Source organism: Mastigoproctus giganteus, chromosome 2 (genome assembly GCF_048544385.1).
Source record: "Mastigoproctus giganteus isolate SK-2022 chromosome 2, ASM4854438v1, whole genome shotgun sequence".
NCBI classification, from domain to species: domain Eukaryota; kingdom Metazoa; phylum Arthropoda; class Arachnida; order Uropygi; family Thelyphonidae; genus Mastigoproctus; species Mastigoproctus giganteus.
Window position 1 is genome coordinate 205,785,720 of NC_143576.1, and position 23,772 is coordinate 205,809,491.

At 38.1% G+C, this 23,772-nt stretch overlaps 1 protein-coding gene across 3 annotated transcripts in view; it reads right to left on the bottom strand.

Moving 5' to 3' along the window:
- Window positions 1-19,371, bottom strand: part of LOC150089961 (protein CBFA2T1-like) — a 46,770-nt gene extending 27,399 nt beyond the window's left edge. For all 3 annotated transcript variants that reach the window (XM_090368925.1, XM_090368924.1, XM_090368926.1), the window contains exon 1: window positions 19,044-19,371. The gene's annotated coding sequence lies outside the window, so the exon portion shown is untranslated. The remainder of the gene's footprint in view (window positions 1-19,043) is intronic.
- Between the last annotated feature and the right edge of the window lie 4,401 nt (window positions 19,372-23,772).

Here is a 23,772-nt window from a genome sequence, read left to right on the forward strand (position 1 = left end):
AGAAGAGAGGAATATAGAAATAAGGAGAGCAGATAGAAATGGCCGGAATGAGAGAGAGCAGTATAGAAATAAAGATTGACAGTAAGAGTGAAAGACAGAAAAATAAAGAAAGGGTAGTATAGAAATAAAGATAGAGAGAGTATAGACCGACAATTTGAGACATGATGAAATCCTCCAAACGAAACTAAGAAAGACAATGAGAAATAGAGAGAGAGAAACAGAAACAAAAACAAAAGTAAATGTAATAATGGATTCAAAATTGAAATTTCTTGTTTTGTTACGACCTTCGAATCTTTCTAACAGACCTCATGAGGTTGAAAACATTTTTACGAGTCAACTTCACCAACATTCTCTTTCATTGCTTTTCATCCCTTCGCCATTTATTCGTCTCAGAGTTAAGAAAGCTAACGCTAGCGCAAGAATTCAGCATCGAACGCGGTTCATTAACAAATATCCTCCTCATTTTGCCAATGCGCAGATTTAAGTATTAGTGGGGGAAGTGTAAACGGAGAAGAGACGGGGGTTGCGCACATTCACGCGAAATTCCTCTCGCAACAACACGAACAGTGGCGCTTGGGCAAATGTGTGCGCCTCATAATGGCAAAGTCTTTGGTGATGTGGCGACAGCAAAATCAATAACTCCAACCGCGCCAATTCTATGAAACAGGTGCGTTTCTGAGGGCGATAATTAACAAGCCAGATCACGTGCCACCAAAACTCGGTGAGTGAGGATGAATAATTTAATTTTTTTCTTTTCTTCGTCTCTCTCTCTGTCCATTTATTTTTCTCCCTTTTTTTCTCACACTTGTATCGCTCTCATGAGCGAAAGTGTTTCTATTGATATAAACAGAGCCTCACAGATCGTGCGCCTTCAGTTACACAATCGCCCAACTGAATATCGAGAGCCTTTGATGATCACGTAGGATATTGCCATAGTATCCCCATCGCTCTCTGTTGCCATGGAGAAAACATCGTTTATGACAATTAGTAGAAAACGTGATCAAAAGACCTATTACATATTTTAGTGGCAATTTTTTTTTAGCAAATTCTAATGAAAATTCGTCGAGACTACCTTAAATTTTATAGCTGGATCTAAGAAACGCTTCTTAAGAAATAAAAAAGAAAAGAGGAGATTTTTTAATTGTTTGAATCCAATTAAATTCATTCCTCCATCCACTAAAAGGAAAAAAGTGAGCTAATCAAGATCTATGTGAAGTGATGTTAGCAGAAGTAAACTTTTAAAGAAATTAAGAAAAAAATACGCATTTTTAAAAGAGTTATTGCCAAGGTCCTTAATTAAAGGCTATGCTTATTTAGGTGAGAATGTTTTTTTGTTTTTTTAATAGCAACGAAATTGTCTTCATTGAAATGGTAAAATTCAGGTAGAGTGTCTTTGAATAGGACGGTTCCACTTGTCCCAGATGTGTCTATTCATTGTTCCATATTTCGCCGTTCTTTCACACCGTGCATAAAATTTTTGGGTTCGAGTCCGGTCTATGTAGGAGAAATGTTTTCATACAGTGGCTAAGTTAGTCAGCCTGACGAGAGTAGCTTTTTTTTTGTCCCGGACACTCGTCCAATTTACAAATATATTAACGGCTTATGTCCTTAGTTGCCTGAAACATCTTAAAACATTCTAATAATGTTGGAGACATTTATTGAACCATTTTCCATTTTTAGCTATGCGGCAACTATTTTTCCAAAATTATTTTCTTTACTTCATTCGTATTTTTATATTACCTTAAAGTTTCTACTTTGAACAGAAGAACCAAGTTTTGTGTCACTATTCAAAAAATAACTATTATGTAAAATAAATAGTAAGCAAAAACCGACTTCTAATAAATAATAAATAAACAAAAACTCCAGAAGAAACCATTTCCCTGGAAACATTGGTACAATGTCCTTCCAACATACAGAAAGCAGTTGGAGATTCAATTCACGGTAACAATTTAGAAAATCATTGAAACTACTGTATTTAGAAAATAATTACCACTTAAATTCTTGCCTATAAAATGCAACTATAATTGCTACTCTAGAAAATCATCGCAACTATTTATTTTAAAAATAAGTTCCACTATAATTGCAACTGGAACTATAGTCACTGGAACTATAATTGCAACTCGAGAAAATCAATGCAACTATAATTGTTACTCTACGAAATCAATGCAAAATTGTTACTCTACAAAATCATTTCAACTATTGTATTTATAAAATAATTGTCACTATAACTGCAACTCGTCACTGTGACTATAATTGCAACTTTAGAAAACCATTGCAACTATTGTATTTAGAAAATAATTACCACTATAATTCCTGCATATAAAGTTATTGCCGCTATAATTCAGGTCTAGAAAGTCAATGCAACTATAATTGCTACTGTAGAAAATCTTTGCAACTATAATTGCTACTGTAGAAAATCTTTGCAACTATAATTGCTACTGTAGAAAATCTTTGCAACTATAATTGCTACTGTAGAAAATCTTTGCAACTATTTATTTTAAAAATAAGTTCCACTAAAATTGAAACTGTAGAAAGTCACTGAAACTATAATTGCAACTCTAGAAAATCATTGCAACTATAATTGTTACTTTACAAAATCATTGCAACTATGATTGTTACTTTACAAAATCATTGCAACTATGATTGTTACTTTACAAAATCATTGCAACTATTGTATTTAGAAAATCATTGCAACTATGTATTTAGAAAATCATTGCAACTATTGTGTTTAGAATATCATTGCAACTATTGTGTTTAGAAAATCATTGCAACTGTTTTATTTAGAAAATAATTATTACTGTAATTCTTGCCTCTATAATTCAGGTGTAGAAAGTCAGGTCAGTCATTGCCACTATAATTCAGGTCTAAAAAGCAAACGCAACTATAAAATACCACTCAAGAAAATCATTACAACTATAATTGCCACTGTATAAAATCATTGTAACTATTGTATTTAGATAATAATTGCCACTATAATTATAACTCAGTGTAACTATAATTGCAACTCTAGAAAATAATTGCAACCGTTGTAGTTAGAAAATAATTACCACTCGAATTCTTGCCTAGATACGCGGTGCCACTATAATTCAGATCTAGAAAGTCAATGCAACTATAATTGCTACTCTAGAAAATCATTGCAACTATTGTATTTAAAAAATAATTATCACTATAATTCTTGCCTATAAAATCATTGCCACTATAATTCAGTTCTAGAAAGTCACCATTTTTTTACCGCTCTAGAAAGTCAACGCAACTATAATTTACCGTTCTAGAAAATCATTGAAGCTATAATTGCCACTCTAGAAAATCATTGTAACTATTGTGTTTAGAAAATAATTGCCACTGCAATTATAGTGGCAATTATTTTCTAGAAAGTCACTGCTACTCTATAAAGTCTCTGCAACTATAATTGCAACTCTAGAAAGTCTCTGCAACTATAATTGCAACTTCAGAAAGTCTCTGCAACTATAATTGCAACTCTAGAAAGTAGCTGCAACTCTAGAAAGTTGCTGCAACTCTAGAAAGTCTCTGCAACTATAATTGCAACTCTATAAAATCATTACAACTACTGTATTTAAGAAATAATTGCAACTCTATAAAATCATTACAACTACTGTATTTAACAAATAATTGCAACTCTATAAAATCATTACAACTACTGTATTTAAGAAATAATTGCAACTGTTGTATTTAGAAATAATTGCAACTAGAATTCTTGCCTAGAAAGTCAGTGCCACTATAATTCAGGTCTAAAAAGTCATTGCAACTCCAGAAGATCATCGCAATGATTTAGAAATTCGCATATTGTTATCAGCTGGAATATGCGCTCACATATTCTACAAACGCAGGATGCAGAATATTTCTCTACTTGTTTCTTCGGTTCCGGATCGCACCCTTTTAGCATTCTCTCCAGACGATACACACCTCTTACCACCCACTACAAATAAGCCTTTCTTCCCGCAAAACCTCGCTAATTCGTTTTCACCTTGAAACGTACGCTCCATGTTGCATCCAAAATGAAATCACCATGCTAATGACTGCAGGCAGCGCCAGCTGTAGCAGTGCGCATAAGGTGTAAGCTCGTCTTTCGTGGCTGATGCGACTTAATTAAATACTTTAGTCGTCCGATAACACGTGTACAAAGGAGAAACAGTCTGAGGAATTTAGAGCGGACACATTAGCGGGTCAAAAGAGTGAAAAAAATCAGAGAGAGAGCGAAGCATTGAGAAAGAGAGAGAAGGTGAGATTAATGTACACTTCTTGCGTTTGAAGTTTTTTGTTATTTCAATAAGGCGAGCATATTTAGGCAGGTTGACTCCGTTGTTGATCTGACACAGTGTTATAACTCGGCACATTGCACGTCCTCTATAGTTACTTGGAAAACATCGCAGGCATGAGTGAACAGTAATATGTTTTCCCTCATTCCATCCCAATATAACCTGTGAACTGTTGTTCATCTAAGCTTTCACTGGGTCAGAGAAATTTCCTCTCCTCGTACGCATCACTGAACAGCGGGTTAAATTTTAAACAGGAACTTTTTCTTTGAAAATAATTGGTTATCGATCTGCATATTTTTTCCCGTACACGTAATTGCTTTAAAACATTCCACTTTTCTTTGATATTAGACAATCCGCTTGTCTGAATTGAATTTATTTCAAAAATCTAAATGGTTGTAATCCATATGAAAAACGGATGGTAAATTTGGATTGTAATCCTAAATTTTCCAACGATCAAATGTTTTTAACGCCGAATAAAATGTAAAAAAGAAGAGAATATCACCTATTGTGTTTCTTTCCCTGTTTTTCTATAAATGGCAGAGAAGAGAACTTCGTTAATTCGAACTCGGATAATACGAGGTTTATAAAGGTTTATTGCCGTTTAGTCTTAAACGAGTACATCGAATATAAGTCTGTTGTCTTCAGAAAACACAATAGTATGAAGCGGATTTAGTACCACATCCAGTTGTCATGGTTATCCGAAATGGATTGTAAGCATTTATCTTTTTCTGCCAATTTGATTGGGACTTTCTTTTCCTTACCAATCGTTGGCGAATAAGCAAATATCTGATGGATGAACACGTGGTAGCATTCGCGTATTCAATGTAAGAGAGGACAAACTATTAAGACTCTATGGTAATCTATAATCACAGGCACCGTTAAACAGGGGCGAGAAGGCGTAATAGGTTACCTCTTCGAAATCATTGCCTCCATCAAATCAATAAGATCCCTTCCGTGGCGTATTAGCTTAGAGTAACAGCGTTCGTTATCTTCTTGTTGTGGTAGGAAAGTACTTGATCAGACTGCGAATCTTTTCTGCTAGAACCATTCGAAATCTTATTATCCGTAAAGCGCACATCTCCGTTCTTTGCGATTATTACACACCCGGAATCCATCAGAACGTTGTAAATGCATTATTCTTATCTTTGCAGCTATGGCTGATATGTGTCAAGGTAAAATGCCCGTTCTGATTTGTCAAACCCGTTTCCAATTGAGGGACACAAATGCTAAATTGTCCTGAGGGATTTTCTGATCCCCCACCTCATTTTCTTCCTGAATGGATTCCAAGAAATACAGTCAGTTATTTTTCCGAAACTAACGAGGAAAAATAATTTACCCTTTATCCATCTATTATACAAGGTCTGTGTTCAAAGTGCATTGATATCTGAGATTCCTTAAACATGGATCAGCTTTGCCAGTAAGGTTCTATGATATAATTCATGCATTTATCATTATCTATCAATTTCTGATAGATAGATAGAGAAAGTGGGAAGTAACCTCATCCAATTGAAATCGCAATTAGGACCTTGAATTCCATGGACAATAATCAAATAACTCGTAAAAATATACCATCGGCTCCTGCGCCTTTCGAAGGCCCAAACTGTCCTCAAGAGGACCACACCATGCCATCACCTTTTTCGGTAACAGGACCGTTTGATCGGCTGATCGAGGCAAGAAATCTAAAACCAATAATGGTTCTGACTGAGTATGTCAAGAAGAGGCTTTGGCCATTAAGCAGCGGATGTTGTAAGAAGTGTGGGTCGCTATGCAAACGTTTTGAAATACATTTGCAAAAAAGCCTCTATTACAGATCAATATCACACATCGTGTGCAAATTAATAATTTTTTTTTAAATTGTAGCGTTTCTTCCTGAGTATTTACGAATAAATTTTCTGCAGATCCTCTGGTGTCATATAGTGAAAGGACCTTGTCAGACTGTCCACCGTCTTTGCAACCACATCCGTTGAATTCAGCAGCTCACTTCAACCGTTTATTTCGCTAATTAAATTTTCAGCAAAAGAACCATGGACGTCATTTAAATCTGTGCAAGAGTTTTCTTGCATTCTTCGAATGTATCTTCGGAATTTTTCTAGTGGAATTCTTCTTCAACCCCTCTTATTAGAACGATTATCGCAATATGAGTTGAACTCGATATTTTAGTGCCAACTTTTTTCTCAGCTGACTTTTTTATAGCATCGCACAAAGGAGAGAAGACAAGATCAAGTGACAATAGAGCCAAATAGCCGATCCTGAACCACACCCAAGTGAATCTCGCGTATGAATATTTTATATTTGTGTTTTGCTTCCTGTTAACCACTGAACTGTAGTAAGGGCTTCTCCTATTTAAGAAAAACGTACATTTATTGGAGGATCGATTTTGGACAATGTTTCCAATATTTTTTATCCATAGTGTACATTTATGGACTGCACCTTTTTAAGAAACTAAACCAAACTAATTTATCTGTTTTTGAGGGGAAGCAGAGAGGAGGTCCCTAAGTTGATAAATTAATTACCTCAAAAGAATGAAAATAAACCTTTGCGATACACCATTTGTCAGATCACCTTTTCAATCACCAGCGAGGTGCCCATTTAACAGCTAACCTCAAAACTACATAACGCTAGCACTAATTAGGGCTAACGACCTTCGGTGTACACAGCATAAGAGAGAGTGTCGCTGCCTGTCATTGGACGGGCTCACTTGCTAAGCCTCGTCACGCCAGTGAATGATATACCTCCTAGCAGATAACGACAGCCTACTTGTTATCTCGCCACGAACAGAGGTGAGTGGAGGCACGCGCAAACACTAGCACGTGTTTGTTATTCGGACGGCTGGAAGAAGGAAAAGACAAGGGGGAAAAAATAATAAAAAAAAAAGGACGTCTAATAGCTCTCGCGGAGATGTGCCTTGTTTAAGTGTGATAGGATGAAAGGAGAAAGAGAAGGGAGCAATGGTTGTACGAAGAGGAACTTTAAAACAAGATGGTCAAGAATGTCTGTCTCAAAATTTGAGCATTCAAAAATTAGGACTTAAAATTTATTAATTCTTTTATGTGTCAGATTATGCCAGTAATTTCTAAAAACTACTATACTTATTGGCCAAAAAAAGTAGAAACATTTGGAATTGGCGTCAACGGATAATTAAACGTACGTTATGCAAAAATAAGTTGTCACCTGGTATGAGCACATGATCCTTGGTATCAGATTACTTTACGCTTTGCTGGGACTTCTTAGCCGATTCAGTCAAAGGAGAAACAGGTGATCTTTCCGGTTTTTAGTAAGATGTTATTATTGGAGCACGTTTAGTAGAAACCACAATTGAGAAAACAAAGGAAATCACTTGTGGGAAAAGCAACCATCTGAAAAGAACAAGGAGTGGAAGACGAAAGGAGAATGCAGCAGAGAAAAACCCATTTCCAGCCGAACTATGAGGGGTAGTTGAAGAATCTGGGATTTGATAGTTGTGTGCCTATGCGGAAGCCATAAACACACAAAAAATCGAGATTCCACTGGAGTTGGAACACAGGAAAAAATCATATGGTCAGACCAGTCTCGATTTACACGTTTTTGCATCAATGGTAGGGTGAAAGTGTGACTTGAACCTCATGGAACTATACAGCCAGACTGTCTCGTGTTCACAACTGAAGCCGCTGAAAATTGGATCATGGTATGGGGTATGTTTTTTGGTACAGACTGGATCCATTCATAGCGTTAAATGTCGTATTATCTCCAATGAATATCCTTCTGTCTTATCGGGTCAACTTTACCCTGCAATACATCATCTTTTTTCTCGGACGAAGATGGATTCTTTCAAGGTGAAAGAATCCATCAAAGATGTCCAACATCTATCCTGGCCGACTAATTCACCAGATCTGAATCCAATTGGGAATTTCTGGGATATGTCGGAATAGGCAGTTCAGCCTTACAACTCCCCAAGACCACAATACAGCAGCTGATAAAAATCCTGATGGAAGAATGGTCAATTGTGGAGCTAGACCCCCTCCACTCCCCCTCAGATAGGAGAATACACGGCGCGACGTGTACGGCTGTAATTCAGACAAAAGGCAGCCCCTACTAGATACTGAATAAAGGTTTCTAATTATTTGTCGAGTGAGTGTATAATGATATTAAATAATTATAAATATTATAATAGAGAGGACCAATCACTGATCGCAGTGAAAAGACAATCCACACCCAAATAAAAGTATTCAGCAATAAATTTTCGAAATCTGTATCATTTCAGAAATGGAGAACAAAGTCCAGATTTTCCTTCCGAATTTAATAAATTAGAAAAAGGGATAAAAAAAATGCCCACTAATTCCGTAACATCTAATCCAGGATGCGGTAAAATCATCCATCTTCAGAAGAGAAATCTATTTACATTTGCTCCCCCCCCCCCTCACCTCCCTCTCTCTCTCCATGGAATCGATTTCACACAGAGGCCGAGTGTAAAATCATCCTTTTGAAGCGTATAACAACCAGAAGGAAATAGGAAAACAGATAAAAAGGGAGGGAGGGTAAAGAGAGAAATCCGTACACCACCAAAGTAAGTCCCAATAGCACGACACAAACAGAAAATCTCCCTAGCACAGCGGCTATGGACCTTTGCGACTCCATTTATTCTTTTGTTATCGATCGTTTCCAGACGCTGTGGTGCAGTGGTGGCCAGCTGTCCCTCCGTTGACGACAGCTGCTACCCAGAGCCAGGACAGTGTTGGCAGGAGCCAGCAGTTACGACAGCGCTTATAATAAGTTGGGCTTCTCTGAGCAGTTCCGAGGCGAAAACGGGCTTCTGTTACCCTCATTTCTTCGTGTTTGTGCCGACTGTGAAGCATCCATAACGTCTGAAACTCACCTGATCTCATCTGTTCATGCTTCAGAAACTCAATAAAAAGATAATAATCGTTGCCCTCTTCAAAGAAAAAAGAATTATGGCATTTCATTCAAAAAAAATAGAAAAGGGGAAAAAAAATAACCACTTCCTAAGTTATTAAGCTACGTTTCGGTGAACTTTCCGGAAATCTTTTTCAGATGTATAATTTATCAACAGTTCTGGGTGAGTTAGAAGATATATTCTCGTACTTGTAATTACCGTAGTTTTGTTTAATTAAACGTTTATTAAATGCTTTAATAAACGTTTAGTGTGGTCTGAAGAAGGATGGTAGAATACATATCCGAAACGTGGTTAATGAAATCACATTCAATCATTGTTTGAATACTCTTGATTCTCGAGTGAGGATGAAAAGCGTTTCTTTTGGCTGTTACAAGAAATATTATCAAGAAATACGTTACAAAACAGCTACTATTGCAATAATTGAGTACTAGAAGCGTATGTTATGGAACTGATTCCAAAACTTGCATTATAATTCGAGTCCAATTAATGTAGTCACTGTAAACACAATAAAAAAATCTTCGTGCTGGTATATTGTTCATCCTTACTGCTCTCCGGTGTGTAGTTATCTGTGAACACTCAGTGTATGCATCTGGTAATCGGGTTTATGCTACACCAGCAAGTTGGACAACATCCCTACAATTCATGATGTGTTTGCTGAATCGTTATGGGCATCAACTTTAGGGACGCAGATGGACCATAACGGGTCAGCAGCGGTATTCAATATTCGCGCGAGGTACGTGACCCTTCATAACATAAAGTGAAGCGTGATCAGAGTGTTACTCGATCCCTAGTGGATTTAATGGCGGAAGTAACACCAATTCTCGCTATCAACTCGAATGACCCCCTTGACAGCGACAGGTCTCGGCCATAATCATTTAACGCTGATTTTTGGACTCCTCCACTGCCAAAGAGATGTTCAGATAAATCAATAATTGTTATGTACAATAGAAATCACTTACAATTCCAATAAATCCAAGACTGAAATAGATATACAGAGTTTCTTCGAGAAAATGGAATTTCAAAGACTGCTGAAGTATTAACGTTTTAAGTGGGCGTTCTAAAGATCGGTTTGTTTGTTTTAAAGATGAAAAACCCTATAAAAATCTTCTCAGATGAAGATCACCCATGATCTTCATCTGATACTGAATAACTCAGCGCTGACCGGTAGTAATTTTCTTAATAAAAATTGCATTTAATTATATCTTATCTATTTAGGCAGGCTAATGTGACTTATTCTTTTGCTCTTACCACCCAGTTATGTCCATCTAACAGGCTTTTAAGTGTTTAATAGATCTATATCGGGTATCTACGTTGTTAAACGATATTAAAAGGATTTTAAACAAACAAAAAACGCTCGTAATAATAAAGAGTGGACGCTCCAATATGCGTTACAATTTGTTTTAGCAGAGCCTTCTCTTTTGCAGTTGTGCCGGATATAAAATTAATCCTCACTAAAATATTCACACGTCAGCCTGCTAAAGTAGAAAAGGGCAATTTCTGGAAGACAGTACAAATTTAAAAGACGGAGGAAATAAATAGCCGCGTGTTAGTCTTACACCTGCTCCAGTAGTACCATTTGAAATAATGTCCATTGAGATGGCATTCTCCAACATCCAGCTGCTCCCACCAACTTTCCTTACGTACACACATTCACGGCTGTGTAACAACACCGTAAATAAACAGCTGTAACATTTTAAGAGGAAAAGAAGGAAAAGAAGAAAAAAAACGGAACGTTGAGAAGTGTTTAAATGTCTCCATTCTTCTTATTTTCTTGGCAGCAGTTACCTTGCCAACCGATTTAAGCGTCCCGGCATTTGCCGTTTCCATGGAGACTGATAACGTTTCGGAGGCCAGCGATGTTTCAACCAATCAGCGGCCCTTAAAGGCCACCTGCCAGCCGTATAATCACATCTGCTGGTGCGAGCATCTGTAGGACCCTCCGAAGATCTAAATGTGCCGCATAAGGAGAAGCGAAACCGAGCAGGGAGGAGAAACGGGAGAGGAGGGAGGGGAGGGGAGGTGAATAGAGTTCCTATTCTCACATGTCAACGGACTACTTATGAGTCACAGTTTGATCTTAACGCGAACTTACGCTCGTACACCGTCGGCAGTCGTAACCTTTCACCCGAATGGCAGGAGCGACAGTGTTGGGGCGGGTTACGCCACAGGGAACTATCCGACCATGGAAGCTACTGTTCCCGCATAACTAAGACGCTTCCATCAGCTGTCTGCTACCAGGTGTTACTTAAAAGTTCGCTTGGGGACCCCACCGACCAACGGTACACTTTCGCGATGTTAGGTGGAAAAGATACCGCTCATCAGAAAAAAAAATGGGGGGAATTGAAGCTAGGAATAAAAGCAGGAAATAGGAAGGGGGGCGCTTAAACAGCAGCCTGTTTAAGAGAACCTTTTAGACTATAAAACGGATGCAAATACCTTAGGTGATTGTTAAAGAAGAAGGAAAATGCTGTCATTGATCACAACATACTTCAGCGTTATTGTACATCATAATAAAAAGTTATTACGATTATCAGTTCTCCAACAAGGACTAATTGGAATCCCACGTGGTGTACGCCACCCCCCAGTACATATGTTGCTCATTGGAATCCGTTAAAATAATCTCCAGTTGTCACCCGGTGGTTGTACTGAATAAAGATAAATATTTCTGTTGTTGTTCATCTTCTCTTTTTACTTTGGTTGGTATCTCCAGAGAAGGAAGATTGGTTAATTTTTTAAAAAAAAATCTGTTTTATACTCCAGGACTGCATAAGTCAAAGGAGTTTATAACCGATCCTTTTTATGCTATTAATTAGGTTATTACGTCATTATAATGACTTGAATTTTGTAATTTAAAATAAAATTAAATTTCAGTTCGTTTTCAAAGAGGATCATCAACAACTCCAATAGGTGGAAGAATATATGTAGAAAATAAATAAATGAAGAAAAAAGAAAGATAAATAAAAATACAGAAAGAATAGAGAAGGTTTTTAGTAATATTTTAATACACCAATTAAAATACTCTATCCCCTACATTTAATTGAAAATTGATTAGCTTGTAAAGAAAGGTTTAAAAAAGAGATAAACATCTATTGTTTTCATTAAAATGGAGTTGGGAAAAGTGGAAACTGAGGAGAGACTAAAAGTGGAAGGCGCCTATTTTTGTAGTTAAAATAACTTAACTCCTCCTTCGACTCTTTGTACACTTTTCATATCTTAGCAACAATAGCCCGAGTGAACCACAGGGATTGACTGAGAGTGTAAATAAAAGATTTCCCTCAGCAAGAGTTTAAACACAATTACAAACCGGAGCCTTGGAAATATCTTTGTGTACTCTCTACCACAGGGAGCTGGTCCTTCATTAAACACTTTGGAACGTGAATACAGAGTAATTAAAATATGTATTATGTCCTGTTTTCTTGAACGAACCTCCGTTTGCTATGCGCGTGTGTGTTGGAGAGCTCCAGAAAGAGAGATAGAAAGAGGGAGAAAGATCTCCTCTGTACACATTTATTGCTCACAATGCCATGCAAATTACTTCCAACACTAAGAGGGGCGTTCTTCAGATACAGCAATCCTCACTTCAGCTTTCAGGCAGAGCTTCGGGGTTTCTCACAGAAGCTGCCGACTAAACCATTAGCCGTGGATAGTCCCGTCAAACCCAGGCGTCTTCCTCCAAACAATGGGTCTGCATCGGAGACCACCAAGGCTGTCAAAACCTGCACAGGCTGACATTATGAACACAGGCTTGCGAATCGGGCTGCATTTGACAGGAGAGTTCCATTCATCTGAGAGGAGAACTTTGCTCTCCACCGCCTCTTGCCAGCTTGATCTGCGCAAGGACGCCAACTCGTGGGCCCCCGCATGGAATGTCGAGCACGCTCTACGCTCTCTCCCAATGCTTCAGTCTAGTGCCAGCTGCACCTGACCACATAGAAAGCGTAGGGCTCGCTCTCTCTCTCTCTCTCTCTCTCTCTCTCTCTCTCCAACGTTTTCGCGTTTAGTTGCGACCTCAGGCAATGCTTTATTACTGGCATTCTCTGTAGAGGAATTTTTGATTAAAGTGGAGGACTTGTTCTGAGGTTTCATGAATCTGATTCTGACAAGCCACGCACCTCTAAACTAGCAGCTGAAATAGAGTTATCTTCCGTCTGTCAGGCTTTGAGTTATGGCCGGACGCTTAAGAGAATTTAGTTCTGCGATCAATTCCGTATTCTGTTCAGAAAACGGTTTTACCTTCTCTCTCTCTCGTTCGCTCGCTCTCTCTCTCTCTCTCTTCCATTCCCCCCCTCTCCATCTCCCCAAGTCCTGAGGTAGATCTCGTGCCGCAAATACTAGGACATTGAAAGCAACAGAATCTCATTATTAACAAAGCTTTCGTCGGCACACACATACAGAAAAGAGAGAGTCTCCCCCCATTAATAAAAAGCTGCCAAACTTAGGAAAGAAAAAATAAACTTCAATACAACTTGCGTAACAAAAAAAAAAAAAAAAAAAAAAGTTTCCACTTTATTATCATTTTTTTTTTTTTTTTTCAAACGCGTAACCTATCACCGAATTATCTGCGAATTAATTTATTTTCTAGTTCTAACAACCATTATATTAATAAACAGCGTAAAAGAACGTTCGAAAAGAATTTGAACCATTTTAAGATTTTTCGCGCATTAAAATAAAACGTTAATGTAAATTTTTACGCAAAAATTAAAACTGCTAAAATTTTTATGTCAGCTTCACCTTTTTATTTTTATTTTTTTATTTCACGCGCAATCGCTTTTTGTCATTTGGAAGTAATGCGCGCGACATGAACACAACAATTGAAAAAATATTCAGTTTATGAAACTGACTCAAAAAAAAAACGCGAGTGTATGCACGCGCGACATGAAGACAACAATCAAAATAATATTCAGTTTATGAAATTGACTCAAAAAAAAAAACACGAGTTTATGCACGCGCGACATGAAAACAACAAATTAAAAATATTAAGTTTATGAAATTGACTCAAAAAAAAACGCGAGTTTATGCATGCGCGAAACTACAAAAAATTCCTCGCTCTGAGACAAAAATTAACTATTTTTATTTAATAGTTAAATTTTGACAGAAATAAATAAAAAATATATAAAATTTAAACAATGCCCACTATTCTGTTATTATGTTTTCTTATTATTTAGCTATTTAAAATAATATTTTGCAAATAACTACAGAATCAGAAAAATAGGATATTATGAATGCAGGGTTGTTATTAATTCGTTCATTTTTTTATTTTTTTCGGTGCATGTAATGATAATGTGCAAGACTGTCACCTTCTATCTATCTACAAGAAGCTGTAATTCGATTCTAAACTGACACAAATCTCCAAACCCGTTCTTTTAACCCTTGAATGTATAAACAAACATAACCACGCGCATAGATACACAAGTATAACGTAATGCTCAGGGCGAAAGTGGTAAACTTTCGTTAAGGAGACCTGTCACCGAACCATTAGCCACACGTGCTATTTCCCACTACTCTCCTCTCGTTCACGCCACAAAGAAGCGGGGCGGATGAAGGGGAAGGAGGAAGAAAGGGGGGAAAAGGAAAAGATTCAAAAATTAGCTTCGCTCGTTCGAAGTCTATCACTCATTTCAGCGCTGGCGAAAACAGCGGAGATGAAGAAATCTTGGTGGAAAGCAACGCGTGCTGCGCGTGGCCCATTATACCTCCCTCCCCCTCTTCACATCAGCCATCTACATGGTGGGAACTATCCCACACTCAAGAGTTCGAGCAATTTTTGTGGGAATTTTTACAAAAGGTACGATCGGGAGAGATCAGGCGAACACTTTTTAATAGTGTGTGTGCGCGCGTGTGTTCCGGACACCACTGAAATCTCCTCACTTTCCCCCGGTTTGCTGTAGAAGCGACAGAAAATGATAATTCATTTTATACAGGATTATCGTCACTTCGATGATGAGTTTTGTCCGCATCATTTGATATTCTTTTAAATAACCTGATTAAGAAAACTGATTGGATACGCTGTGGTTTACACAAATCTCCGTTTTTTGCCGAGTTAAAATATGCAAGGAGCTTATATTAAGATTTATCGGACAGGTAGTGCTATACCTTATCAACCCGTGACAAAGAATGCCTTTGCTAATCACATTAAACAGACATCGACTGAACTTTGGTGAATTGACCTTTAATATTTTAAAAAAAGCTAATTAACATAAATTATTATTATTAATTCATTAATGCAGATTATGATTAGCATAAATTATGGTAATTTAAGGATATTTTATTTTTAGGTAATTTTATGTTTTACAATTCGTGTCTTGTATTTCCTAAGAAACTTCTAAGGAGTGTTCGCTATGTTATACGCAGATGCGCATAACGCGGATCTTTACTGCTTGATCGGGCCGGAGTCTAACTGGTTGTGTGCTCCTGAATGCGTTTTGCTCTGAAATATGTTCACCTATTTTCCTGCCTAATGAATTCTCTCTGCTTTTCCAATACACTTCAGTCCAAAATGGGGTGCTCTGGCTGAGAAACCAGTCGAACACGCTCTTATGGCGGAAGGCGCTGCTAACGAAACGAATGATGTGTTAATGATGGCACGTGAAGTGGTGAAGGTTTGTGTGGTTACGGTGCACGCTGAATTACGAGCAGAGAGAGACAGAGAAGGGGAGGGGGAGGGGGAATGCAAGAAGTAAACCTGGTGGGAAGATGCAAAATATAAACAGCAAATAGAGAAAAATAAATGGGGGCGAGAAAAGAAAACGAATGCAGGAGACGGCGATAGAAAGAGCAAACAAAACAGAGATAGAGAGAGAGAGAGAGAGAGACGATGAGATAAAGATTGGAAGGAAGAGAAAGAGAGAAGGAAGAAAGGAGGAGAGAAAAGAGACAGATAGGAAGAGAACGGAAGAAAGAAAGGAGAGAGAGATATAGGAAAAGAACGGAGGGGAGAAAAGAGAAAGATATGGTGAGAACGGAGGAAAGAAAAGAGAGAGACAGATAGGAAGCGAAACGAGTAGAGAGAAGACACAATAAGAGAAAGGAGAGAGAGAGAGAGAGAGAGAGAGAGAGAGAGAGAGAGAGAGAGAGAGAGAGAGAAAAGGAAAGGAGGAAAGCGGAGAGAAAGGTGAAAGAAAAAAACAAATTTAATTTGAAGATAAAAAGAGAGGAAGAAGAAAAAGAAGATATAGAAAATGAGAGAAATAGAGAAAAACAATATGCAAACAGAGAGAGAGATGGGGGTGAACACAAAACAGAGGAAGAAGAGAAATAGAGACGGAAACGTGGGAGTATAGAGAGAGAGAGAGAGAGAGAGAGAGAGAGAGAGAGAGAGAGAGATGAGCAGAAGGAGACAGAGCAGATAAGAGAGAAGAAAAGAAAAAATGGGAAGGGAGAGAGAGAAAGAGGAGGAGGAGGAGGAGAGAGATGAGAAGAAGGAGACAGAGCAGATAAGAGAGAAGAAAAGAAAAAATGGAAAGAGAAAGAGGAGGAGGAGGAGAGAGATGAGGTGAAGGAGACAGCAGATAAGAGAGAAGAAAAGAAAAAAAATGGGAAGAGGAGAGAGAGAAAGAAAAGAAAAAGGAGATAATAGGAGAGGGAGGGAGATGAGGAGAAGGAGACAGAGCGGGTAAGAGAGAAGAAAAGAAAAAATGGGAAGAGAGAGAGAGAGAGAGAGAGAAGAAAAAGAAAAAGGAGATAATGGGAGAGAGAGAGAGAAGGAAACGAAAAAGGAGATAATAGGAGAGAGAGAGAAATTAGGAGAAGGAGACAGAGCAGATAAGACAGATAAAGGAAACACATTCAGGCTTTCGGAAACACATTTCGCCACATTTAAAAATTCCCTTCCAGAACACACGTAGAAACTCCGAAAACCATTTTGCTTTATCTGCATTCTCATGTAGCTCTGGCTTTTGATGCGTTAACAATATACCTGAAGAAGACTGGGCGATTCCTTGAAACGTTTCCTTGTATTACCTATGTATACTTTACTTTTTTGCTAATTTGATCGCAATAAATCCCCATGTACATGACTTTCTAAGCCACTAATGCTACCTAACAAAAACTGGATGAATTCTAAACAATTTTAATATAGGTGTGCGTACATTTAACTTAATATCCCACTGACATGCTGCCGTTTGAAGATGTCGACTTCTCAGCGAAGTTTCACGACGATCGCGATCATCCCTTTTAACTCATAGCTGTATTTGGAAACCTCCTCTTTAAGTCTGCAATATTTGTATTAATTCTATGTAAATCACTGTTAACAACAACGCGTCAAAATAACCCTTCCCACTCTTCCCCCCCCCCCAAATTAAAAAAATATGAGTACCCGTACAAAACTAACAGACGGGTTTTAATAACAAAAAGAAGAAATGTGTTCGAGGATGGATTTTTTAGTGTTCGAAATTATGCAGCCATCGAATATCGAAAAGGATCGTAGTTAGAGTAACTTGTTTGGATAGAAATTGTCGCCGCTACAAATTGCTACTTAAAATGCAAATTGAACCTTTCAGAAAACTTTGCCTCATAAAAGATTGATGAGGGAAAAGTTTAGATGAAGTCCTTTTAGCAAACACTTCCTGGAATTTTCATAAAAAAAGTTTTCACAATCTTCAAAAGTAGTTCTTTCAAAAACAACAGTTTTCATTTATTGGAATGGTCAGAAACACGAATTGGAGTCATAACAGAGCTGTGTACGCAAAATATTTCATGCATAGTATATAAACAAACACACGCGCACACACACACACACAAACAAACAAGAACAAAATAAAATTAAAACCACCGAAATCAAGGGGTCTGATAATCCATAAAGACTGACCCAAGATTGGTCTCTGACATAAAGACTAACCCAAGACTGATTTTCCCAAAGGGGAACCAGTTGACCCCTTTATGGATTATCATCCCCTGCTATACTATATTCAAGGTAGCCGTCCCTAAAGTAGAACAGCGTAACACCTCTGAAAGAAACAAATTTAAACATTAAAAAAATTGGCAATCATTAAAATGTATCGAAATTATACAAAAGAAAAGTCTTTTTCCATCAATCACCATTCATGTGGTTAATTACTAAAAAATAAACAGTTTTTTTTTCCGTTTTCTATTAACACCTATTATTTTGATGTTCTCTTATTCATTCTTTTTATTAAGACACTCGTGTGGATAACTAGTTCCTTCAAAAATCAGTTTAATTTAAGTAATTCTTTCTCATGTGTTTATGAGAGTTGGAAAACACGAAGTGGACTCTACATTGTTTATGATTTAAATAGAATTTTAAATAGATTTCTAAGCATATTAAAAACACGCTTAAAACACACTAAAGCAGTAAAAAAAAGCCAATGTATATATTTAAAGACGTGCTTCAGTCCAGGGAAGGGTGAAGTGGATTGTAAATTTTAATAGTAAAGAATTAGAAAACGCAAAGAGGAAAAAAAAAATTAAAAAGTATAAATAACGAATCGTAGAAAGTTGATAAAAACAGACAGAGATGTATTTTAATGATGGAATAAAAACGGATTTTTATCTACCAATTAAACTCAGCCTTTCTGCATCAGATGAGGGCCACTTCCTGGAATAAAGATGTCCAACATAAAATAGAAAATAAACAGCAGAAAAAACATGTTTTCATATTTCTTGTACAACATTGAATTTAACTCTAGAAAACATCGACATATTCATCCACTGCACATATAAACAAATAGATCTAGATAGATAGATAGATAGATAGACAGACAGAGAGAGGGGAGGATTCTTAGCACTCCATGCATCATCATCTTACTGGCAGTCAGACGCACATTTCAATCAAAACGGTTCGCCAAATTTGGCACGATCTACTAAAACACGAACTACAACTACACACAGAACGAAGAATGGCAAATTCGGAGACTTACTATTGCAGCGCTCAGTGACCTCCGTCCTATGTTTACTGTTCCCGCCAGAAGCGAGGGGGGAAGGGGGGATATTAGAGGGGAAAGGAAGAGTAGATAGGGGAGTACAATCGGTAGTCGACTGTAGCAAAAGGCGTCGAACCGTAGGAAGGATGGGGAGACTACAAATTGCTGGCTAGAGAGCTCCTTACACACCAGTCGTGGTTTCCAAATGAATACATCTTCAAGTGAGGCTTCAGCTAATGGCGCGGCACTACGACTTGGTACAATTGTCGGCAGACTCCCCGCTGAGCTGGGTGCCTCCACAGAACCAAGCAAGCAGCTGGGCTTAACGCCTTCCTTCGCACAGCTGCCGGAGAAGCGTGTACTGCTCGCTCTTCCTGGCGTATCCTTTACTTTCCCCGTTCGTATCCCCGTTTCACGTGCTCTTTGCCCAGCCAGTGGAGAGGCAGGAAGAGTGAAGCAGTCCTGCCAATCATGAGCTTCCGGACGGGAATCAATGGAAACGGAGTGGGATAGCCTTGAATGCCTAAGAAAAACGATGCTGTAGAGCAACATGAGAAAGGTGTGAATAAAGCAGACGATAGAACTTCGGAAGGGGGCTGTAGAGGGGGGGGGGTTGCGTTTGACGGAAGGGGTGACAACTAACTGTTTCACTGTCTCCCATTTTTTTTATCCAGCAGTCACTGTTAGACTGATCGCTTTTTTGTAAAATGGCTTTTCTTACACACTTTGACCCGGGTTTTTTTTGGATAAAAGACCGATTGCGTGATACGCTTGTGGGGGGTCCTGACAGTTTCGCGACGGCTGTCAAAATCTGTTCGTAACGTTACTTTAAGAGACGCCAGGCAATGTAAACAAGGACGCTGATTCGGAGAAAGTCGATGGGTAAGAACCGGCGAGAAGAAAACAAGGAAGAAGTTGAGAGCGTATTGAATCCAGTTTATTTGCATTAATTGAATGAGTAGCTTTAAATATCTGGGGAAGATCTTTACAAATAATAATAACCAAGGCACAGAAAGAAGAAGCAGAATTGGTATGTCCAAAGAAGTATTTAAGAATCTTAAGAACTTCCTCTGTGACACGAAACTGGATTTCCAGAAAAGATATCGAATGACCAAATGCGGAAGGCGGAAATCAGGAAACTGGAAGCCTTCGAGATGTGGACGCTCAGAAGAATGCTCAAAATTCCGTGGACAGATGTCACCAATGAGCGAGTTCTTAAGATGGCAAGGACCACAAGGACACTACTAACTACAGTTGCAAAGAGAAAGACTGCCTTTCTCGGGCACATAAGAGGACCTCAATATGACCTACAGAGAATAATCCTGCAAGGGAAGATTAAAGGCAAAAGAGCAAAAGGAAGACAAAGAAAAAAGTGGCTTGATAACATCAAAGAATGGACAAGGGGTCTTACGACACAAAACCTATTTCGCAAAGCAAGAGTTGGCTGGAAAATGTTGGTCTCCAACGTTCAAATTGAACACGGAACCTGAAGAAGAAGAAATTGAAAAATAGTTTAATATAAGAATGAAAGTAATTTTCAGAATTTACTATTTTTCTTTCTTTTTTTTTTTTCTAATAATAGCATCCTTTGTAACTCTCAGAAACTCCCCTCACCACCTTTCAAATACCAGTAGATAATCTGAGCTCGTTTATGTTGAAAAACTTGTATGGAAAAAGGTTAAGCATCTTTTAGAAGTAATGCACTAAATATAGGCGCCCGGAGGGGAGACTACTCACTTGGACACCACCATAAGCCTCTTTACGGCTCTCACTGCACAATAAGAAACTGACCCCTGCTCCCCGCACTCCTGTTGTCTCTCCCCCATCTCCGAAGCCACTACGACTTCAGTACAGAAGGCAAGAAAATAGTTCCCCTTAACCGCCAGGTGACTTGAGCTGTAAAAATGAGAGGTAATCATGTTGGGGATCATAGAGAGAGATTCAAGAGACAAGCAAGTGTAAGAGGATCGTCACGGTCTACGGAAACTCAACAGACGGAGAGAGTAGTTCAACAACCCCGAACCTAAATTCGGTGGTATGACCTCTGTTGACACGGGACGTAGAAAGACATGTCCTCATAAGAAATACGTGTGGGGAACTCTAAACGTTTGAAAAACTGTGGACCACCAGTCCCTTGGATGAAAGAGCGGAGGTGACTTACGACGCAGACCTGTCCATTCTTTAGTGGACGAGGAACAAGTGGTAAGCAAAATTTTTCTTATCCGGTTTCTTTATGTTTCTGGAGAGGGCGAACATCCCTGAAGAAAGAAAGAGACAGAAGACAGGAAATTATAGACAGAATTTATGAATAAATAAACCTTTCTCTTTCCCCTTTTTTTATTTTCTACGAGTACAGAATTTTTCCAAATTTGGATCGATGAAACAGTTTCTGTGAAGTTTTCAGTCAAATATATTACTGGATGTCATTGAACCTATGTATTTTAAGATAAATGAGACCATTATAGCCACAAATGTGGTTAATGGTCTTCTGAAGGACTATGGCATAAACGGAGATACTTTTAAAACCATTCTGCTAGAGTTTGATTTCTTTTGTACATTCTTGTTTTGTGGGATGAAAATCCAGGAATAAATCCTACGTCTTCTGCATAAAGACTATCTAACTCAACCACGAGTAAAAAAGATATTTATAAATCCATTTTCTCTAGAAAATTGTAAAGTTTATAGAAACAATGAATAGCAACTTAAACTTCGGCAGCAACTTTGAAATAATTCCTCAGCAATTAGTTGGCGCTCGTGAAAAAGAAGAAACCATCTCATGGTGCAAGGTCTGGTGAGTAAGATAAATGCCTTTATAGTCAATTTTCTTGTAACTTTCCACATTTAATCTTCATATACACTTTTAGGCTTAGGTTTATCCTATATAAAAGTAGTGAGTATTCTTTTGAGATAAACAAAAGAATCGAACCCGGAGAAGTTCTAAAGTGATTAATGAGACCACCCTCCCGCAGTGTGCCAATATAATATTCTATCCATCTCAAGAGAAAGAAGAAGAAAATTAAAAGATAATTAGGTTTTGATAATTCTTCCTTTGCGGAAATATTCACGATAAATGGGATCCCTGTCCACTTCAAGAATCTCAAAAAATTTGAGATCCTTGTCTATTAGCATCCAGAAATACTCATTATCGTCAGATGCTATCCATTTTAGCATCGTACAACACGTGAGACCAACTAACTGCATGTGTCCATCATCTGATAAATATCAGGATGACGTTGCAATACATATACACAAGTCATCTTTAAACTACAACCACTCCATTAGTCTTACTCTCACTACGCCATCTGGTCAGATAGTGGGAGTCCGACATGCTTTAACAGATGTTAATAAACAGTTACTTATTAACAAGATGGAGAATAAGTTAAACAGCTGAAAAAGTACATTTAATTTCGATATCGAAGAGAAATATTTTCTCGTAATCTATCTGAACAGCAGAAATAATATTGAGGGATTTTAATGCGATATTTACACTTGAAAGCAAAAACCTGTAGCAGTTCTAAAATGGAAAATAAGCCTCAAAGGCAGGAATCGAGCGAGTGTTTCAAACTGAAATTATTATTTGGGAATCAACCTGAAACTTCGTTTGATAACCTCACCCTCAACAAGGTCCATTCCTGGAAATTTGTTGTTTTTGATGTTGGAAATAACTGTTTCTAACTCATAAAGTTGAAAGCCACTCTCATCTCACTCACCTTCATAACAATCATTTAACTCCATTTCCAGGTAGTCCTCAGGTCCAGTGTCAATGACTACCTTTAAGTTAGAATTACCTAACAGATGTTGGAGAATAAACTGCACACTTTCCTCAACTTATTAGTACAAATCTTATAAACTACAAGATATAAACTGATCAGATCCAGTGACCCCCCAGTGGTGGTTATTACCACAGGATCTCACCAGTTCTTTCCAAGCTCTTTTCCGTCACAATCATACGAGTATATTTTCTACCTAAACGCTGGTAGTCATTCTTCAGAGTACTTTGCTCATTTCTTTCCACAAAGTTAACTCCTTTGGAACAACCAAAGGAGTGTCAATTCCACCTTCCGCCACTTTACTGGAGCACGTTTATCCTGATAGCGCCTCATAGAAGCTGCAGAGTCATCAGTAACCAATTCTGGAACAATCGTACTGCATCGCATCCCGCTATAGAACCCAACTGGTTCGCTATCATGTCACCAACCTTATGACGAAGTTGCTCATCGAAGCTGGTCCAATTTTCCAATCGTATCGAGAACCGTCATGACTGGCCTTGAACATAACTAGGACGACAGAGACTCAACCAACCAATTCTTCAATTGGTTGAAAAATTATTATTGTAGGTTTTGAGGGACTGCGATCACAACCCCTACTTGTGACTTGCCGTCTCTTAACTGTCAATATCATATCTGAGTAGCCGATGCATCTGAAACCGAAATTTGCGATATAGGTTTATCCGTCAACACTTCCCGCCAGTCAGCAACCTTTGTGATAAGTTTGACACCTCCGATCGCTTCGCCATTCCTAGAAGCGGAAAGGGAAGATTAAAAAAAAGAACCTCCGTCTGTTTGTCATTAGAACGGAACTGTGTGAAAGACAGCACAAGTTCGATCGTCCTTTGATTTTTCAAGCGTCCAATGGTGCGGTTGACCAAACGAAAGAAAAGAAGGCGCATTCCTCTTTTGTCACATGTATCAGACTACCCCATAAAGTCAAACTTTCAAAGAATAGG